This window comes from Rattus rattus, chromosome 8 (genome assembly GCF_011064425.1).
Source record: "Rattus rattus isolate New Zealand chromosome 8, Rrattus_CSIRO_v1, whole genome shotgun sequence".
NCBI lineage: Eukaryota > Metazoa > Chordata > Mammalia > Rodentia > Muridae > Rattus > Rattus rattus.
In genome coordinates this window covers 31,754,409-31,761,365 of record NC_046161.1, presented here as the reverse complement: position 1 = coordinate 31,761,365, position 6,957 = coordinate 31,754,409, and positions in this window count along the sequence as shown.

The following is a 6,957-nucleotide window of genomic DNA, read 5'->3' as shown; positions in this document are numbered from 1 at the left end:
GGGTGAGTTTCAGAGGCAACTACAACAGGCACTGATTGGAAACAGAAGAGAAAGTAGGAGAAAGGAGGAGAGAAGAAAAGGAGAGGAGAGCAAGAAATAAGGGGAAGAAACAAGTAAAACAAAGGAAGGTCTGTAAATTAATAGTAATCCTATGAGAACTTTTGATAAAACAAACATATAAAGGGACATTGCAAGAGAGTATTCAGCAAGATTTTTCATTAAAGGAAAACAAGGAAACAATAGCAACAAAAAAAAACTCTAACAAAAACCACTACCCTAAGGGCTGACTAAGTTGTGGTGTTGCTGTAAGTAGAAGTTAAAAAGGTGAAAATTTTGGTCAAATTTTACATTTGATCTTAAACAACTGGGCATGAAAGTACAAGTTTGAAGGAGGGGAACTTACCAAAATGAGTAAATAAATTCAGAAATGATTGTCAAAACATGGGAAGAATCACAGGTCATTTCTCTAAATAACAAAGCACAGAATTGGTAAAGTCTATAAAAAAAATACAAGTAAAATAGCAGAAAGAACAAAAAACATGGAAGTCCCCAACTGCAGATTTTTCAATTTAAGATAAAAATGGAAACAACAACTGCTAAAATGAATCTCAATTATTCATGACTCTCCAAAATTACTAAGGGACCAAAATTCCTTAGAGCAAACTTGAAATGTGCCCCACAGGACCACCATTTTTTCAGGTTCCACAGTCATCAAGACTTGGTGATTAAAATATATTCTATGTATATCCTGTTAAGGTTTTTTGATCGTTAGTTTTGTTTTGCAATGTTAAAAGGAAACTGTGCTTGCTCTCTCCTAAGAATTGAGGGGCTAAGGTCACAAGATGATAATTCACAGGATAATCAAAAGGAACTGAGAGTTAATAAATGAATTGATATGTAAATAAAAAACTGGATTTTTGATCTACATGAGATGAGTTGGTAGAGAGTGATAACAGTTCCTCTTTGGAGTTTTTCTCTAGCAAGACCTGAGCTGTCAGACCTCTGGAGAGCAAATACAACTCTTCAAGAATTTTATTTAACCAGATTTCTGATTTTGGTCAGAAAATCCATGGAGAGAGAACAATGTGGTTTTAGAATATTTTATAGCTTTTTTAGAATTTTTCTGGCTTTCCAATTTTAACCAGAAAACACAGGAAATACATTTATAATTTTTCTAAGAGGATTTCTGACTTGGTCAGAAGATCCAATTTTTTTATTATTAGATATTTCATTTATTTACATTTCAAATGTTAATCCCCTTTCCTGGTTTCCCCTCCTTGCTTCTGTGAGGTTGCTTTCTTACCCACCCATCCACTCCTGCCTCCCTGTCCTGGCGTTTCCCTACACTGGGGCATGGAGCCTTCACAGGACCAAAGACCTCTCCTCCCATTGATGTCCAACAAGGTCATCCTCTGCTACTTATGCAAATGCAGCCATGGGTGCCCCATGTGTACTCTTTGGTTGTTCGTTTAGTCCCTGGGAGCTCTGGGGGATCTGATTGGTTGATATCATTGTTCTTCATTGTATGGGGTTGCAAACCCCTTCAGCTCTTTCAGTCCTTTCTCTAATTCCTCCATTGGGGACTCTGTGCTCAGTTGAGTGGTTGACTGCGAGCATCCAGTTCTGTATTTGTCACGCTCTGGCAGAGCCTCTCAAGAGAGAGCACTATATCAGATTCTTGTCAGCAAGCACTTATTGGCATCCACAATAGTGTCGGGGCAGTCTCTAGGTGGCCTTTTCTTCAGTCTCTGCTCCACACTTTGTCCCCGTATTTTATAACATTTTGGTCCCATGATGAATTCATTAATATATAGCCTTAGGAACAAAGATGCTAAAATTGCTGTTAAAAAAAATATATAACCAAAAGAAAGTTTTAATCAGAATTTGGTATCCTTTTTTATCTTTAGTTATAACTCAAGTTTTTTTTTTTTTTAATCTTTATTAACTTGAGTATTTCTTATTTACATTTCGATTGTTATTCCTTTCCCGGTTCGGGCAAATATTCCCCTAGCCCCCTCCACCTCCCCTTTTATATGAGTGTTCCCCTCCCCATCCTTCCCTCATTACCGCCCGCCCCCCAACAATCTAGTTTACTGGGGGTTCAGTCTTGACAGGACCAAGGGCTCCCCCTTCCACTGTTGCTCTTACTAGGCTATTCTTTGCTACCTATGAGGTTGCAGCCCAGGGTCAGTCCATGTATAGTCTTTGGGTAGTGGCTTAGTCCCTGGAAGCTCTGGTTGGTTGGCATTGTTGTTCATATGGGGTCTCGAGCCCCTTCAAGTTCTTCCAGTCCTTTCTCTGATTCCTTCAACGGGGGTCCCGTTCTCAGTTCAGTGGTTTGCTGCTGGCATTCGCCTCTGTATTTGCTGTATTCTGGCTGTGTCTCTCAGGAGAGATCTACATCCAGTTCCTGTCAGCCTGCACTTCTTTGCTTCACCCATTTTGTCTAATTGGGTGGCTGTATATGTATGGGCCACATGTGGGGCAGGCCCTGAACGGGTGTTCCTTCTGTGTCTGTTTTAATCTTTGCCTCTCTATTCCCTGCCAAGGGTATTCTTGTTCCCCTTTTAAAGAAGGAGTGAAGCATTCACATTTTGATCATCCCTCTTGAGTTTCATGTGTTCTGTGCATCTAGGGTAATTCAAGCATTTGGGCTAATATCCACTTATCAATGAGTGCATTCCATGTGTGGTTTTCTGTGATTGGGTTACCTCACTCAGGATGATATTTTCCAGTTCCACCCATTTGCCTATGAATTTCACAAAGTCATTGTTTTTGATTGCTGTTAACTCAAGTTTTATTGTGTATTGATCAATACATTTTTCTACTTTCTTCATTTGTGTGTGTGCGTGTGTGTGTGTGTGTGTGTGTTGTTTTGCTTTTGAATTTTTTGGTTTTTATTTTACATTGACTACTGAGAGAAGAATTTGTAACTTGTTCCATTTTCAACAGATTGTCTTTGATCTCTACCACAGGAAAACTTTCAGCTTTTTGAGATCACCAAAAAGCAATTTGAGCAAAAGATATTTCAGTAAGTAATTAATTTTTTCCTTCATTACCACCATACCACATTCTCAAAAGTGTTAGTGGTTCTAACAAGTCCAAATAAGGATTACATAAATAATAAATGTCATCATGTCCTTGAACAGTACAGTTATTTGTATTTGTTTTTTTAAGTTGTGAGCCAAATAGTCTATCTCTAGCCCTGATTTCCTTTCTTTGGTGACAATATGTCATTCGATTTGACAGTGTTCCCAGCTGCAGTAACTCTCTTTTTGTACTACCAGATTGTTAAAAGCATGGCTCATGCTTGCGAGTTTCCATCAGTAATGTATTCCACCTTTTCCAGGAAGTCAACATCCACTGTTATTGCGAGCTTTGTAGTATGCCCATTCCAGTACAATATTTATAAACCAAAAAAAGACATTTTGAGTGCTGTGTGAATTTTACAGTGACATCTGAAATACTCCAAAATAGCATAATCTATAATAAACTACAGGGGCTTTTCCATGACTGGCTATAGAATTGGGAAGAATAGTGATCACACCAATCTATTGCCACTGAGAGATATAATGTAAGAGCTTTGCAAACTCAGGTTCTCAGCTCAGGAGCATCACTATCAGTTGGCAACACTAGAAATAGAGTCTGTCCATCTATGTGTTATTAATGATGGTTCTGATGCCTCCTCAAGGTCATTGGAAGTAGAGCTCATTGTAGCACAACTGTTGTAGGAAAGTCATCCTTAATGACTTTTCTAGTAGTAATCAATGTGAGCCAAGAATATTTTCTGATTTTAAATGAGACTTTTAATGACACAGGAAAGAAACTTTTAAATGACAATCACTGAAGTGGAAAGACTTACCATTTTATAATAACAATCAACTTTTTAAACACGTCTCAAATTAATTTCAGACATGAAAACTAAGATGTGAGGTCAATAGAACTTTCCCAATGAATTTTAAGGTACCAGCAATTTGCTTCATCTTTGATTTTCTAAATATTTCTGAGTATTCAAATTTTTAAAAATCATGTTCTTTATTCTTTGGAAGAAACATGGTATAAATGCTCTTTTAATCAATTACATTAAAGTAAAGATGAGGTTGGGAAGATAACACAGTAGATAAAGGGGTTACATATAATCCTGAGAACCAGATTACCTTTCCTGAACCCCCCCTCTTCACCCACAAAAAAAATGTAATGGAAGAAAGGCATTTCTAATGACAGTACTGGAAACTCAGAGATAGGTGGGTCCTTAAACTCACTGGCCAGCAAGTGTAGTCTAATCATTAAGGTCTTTTTCAAAGTGAGATAGTATCCAAAACATCAGGTGTATCATATCAAAGGAAGTAAACTGGTTGTTGAACTCACCACAAATTTGTGTGTGTGTGTGTGTTTGTGTGTGTGTGTGTGTGTGTGTGTGTTTAAATAAACTTTAAAGGTGATAAAATGAAACAATTTTGAATAGTCAACAAAATCTTTGATGCACATATCTTTTTGAAGTATCGCTAGGGTTTTGGTTTTGGGTGCTGTTGTATGATAACAGCTTTTAAATGTTTTAACTTTAAAATGTTATTTGATAGTAAGAGCACGTAGCATTGGCTTTACCACAGTTTAAATCTCTGTCCTCAAAGTCATCTTGAAATGTTATAGCCAGTGTAAAGGACTGTGAAGTGCTTTTAAGAGACGGTCAATCCTGACAGCTGTTGTCCTGATTGCATTGGCGAAGCTATGGAAGAACTAGAATCATTTTTATGAAATTGGATTCTTCATAAAAATAATATATTTGTCCCTCTACTGCTCATTCTCCTTACATTGTGACTCATGCTCCCAGCCTCTCTGTCCTCTTCTGACATGAGAGGCTGCTGCAGAAGTCCCTGATGACATTCAGACAGCCTGACTTTAGTCTTTCTAATAGACTATGCACTGCTGTCTTCATGATTAGTATTGAGTATCTTAGAGAAAGATTTGAAAAACTATATATATATAATACAGCACAATTATAAATTACATGATTTCATGTAGTAGAATTGTTTCTTAGTACATTTTTCATCATGCCTACTGTTGAAAGAGTTACTTATTTTCTTTTCCTTTGCAGTATACCTGTCACTAATTACCTTCTCGATTAGCAAGAGTAAAATCCTAGACCTTATGAAACTGTATCTATGTGGTTTTGTGTCAGATATAGGCTTTTGTGATTGTAATTATTTTCTGTACCAACTGTACTTTAGAAGACTTTTTTTCGTAATAATAAATATTTGATCAAATTATCAATAATATTATTTATATTACATTTTTCTCTTATAAGAGATATTTAACAAAATATTTACTTCTCCTGGGCAGTCTATTTAGTTGAGTAGTTTTCAAGTTTATAGCTATATTTACTCACAGTCATACTTTTATTTATTATTTGTATTATTTATTCAAAAGACAAAATAATTGCTTACACTATTCAATTTTCACATATATATATATATATATATATATATATATATATATAATTTCAATTGACTACTGCCAATCCACATTGTCCTTACAAATACACCATCAGCCTTGGTGTTGTGGAATTTTTATATTTATATGTGGATATAACAGGTATTTATAGAACATTTCATCCTAAAACCAAAGAATATACCTTCTTCTCAGCAACTCATGGTTCCTTCTCCAAAATTGACCATATAATCAGTCATAAAACAAGCCTCAACAGATACAAGAAGATGGAAATAATCCCATGCATCCTATCAGATCACCATAGACTAAGGCCGGTCATTAATAACAACAAAAATAACAAAAAGTTAACATACACATGGCAGCTAAACAACGCTCTACTCAGTGACAACTTGGTCAAGGAAGAACAGTGTTAACCAAATTGCGTATCAATTGTAAAGAATGAATCCAGATACCAATATATCACCTGTATTAAAATCAATTGCAACTGCATCAAAGACTATGACTGAGACCTGAAAGTCTTAGAAGAAACTATGGGGAAAATAGTTTAAGACATAGGATAGGCATAGGCAAGAATTTCTAATAAGATACAAGCAGTTCAGTATATAATAGAAAAAGAATTTTCATGATATTAAAAAGCTTCTGCACTAAAAAGGCCAAAATAAGAGTCAAAAGACAGCTAACAGAATAGAAAAAATATTTAGTATCTATATAATATGTGAAGGATCACTATCTCAAATATACAGGAACAAAACAAACAAACAAAAAAAAACCCTGAAAATAAACAAAACAATCAATGCTAAGGCTAATACAATGTACAAATAGTTGGAAACTAACAAAGTAATAATAGGTAGTTTTAAATGTTCAAAATCACTAATGATCAAAGAAAAGCACATATATACTACACTGAGATTCCATCTCACCTTATTCAAAATGGCAGCCATCAAGCAAACAGGTAACATCAACACTGAAGAAAATGTGGATGCAAAGGAATTATTTTATACTGCAGCTGGGAAAAATAAACTCTTCCAGATACCATTAAAGTCAGTATAGAGGTTTCTCAAGGTTATATAAATAGAACTACCATATGACCCAGATCTATCACTTTTTGGTATTCAGTCAAAACTCCAAGTCAATATTTTCCAGAGACACTTTTTAAAATACTAAATAATGAAGCAACCTAGGTGTCAAAAAACAAAAAGAATTGGCAAAAATGAAGTTTACATACACAGAGGATTTTTTCAACCATAAATAAGATTGAAGTTATATCATTTGTAGGAAACTGGATACATCTCATGGTGATTTACTAAGTAAATTAAGTCAGTTTATATAAGACAAACATCGTATGTTTTCTCTCTTTGTGTGCCCTAGACTTTATAATATTGCGTGTTACCAATGACAGTGTTGTACAATGTAAATTGCTATTTGTTTATATTGTAAACAAATCATTTTTCTTTACAAATAAAGATAGCACATGTGACTGGCTTCTTAAAGTGCATATTTCACCATGAT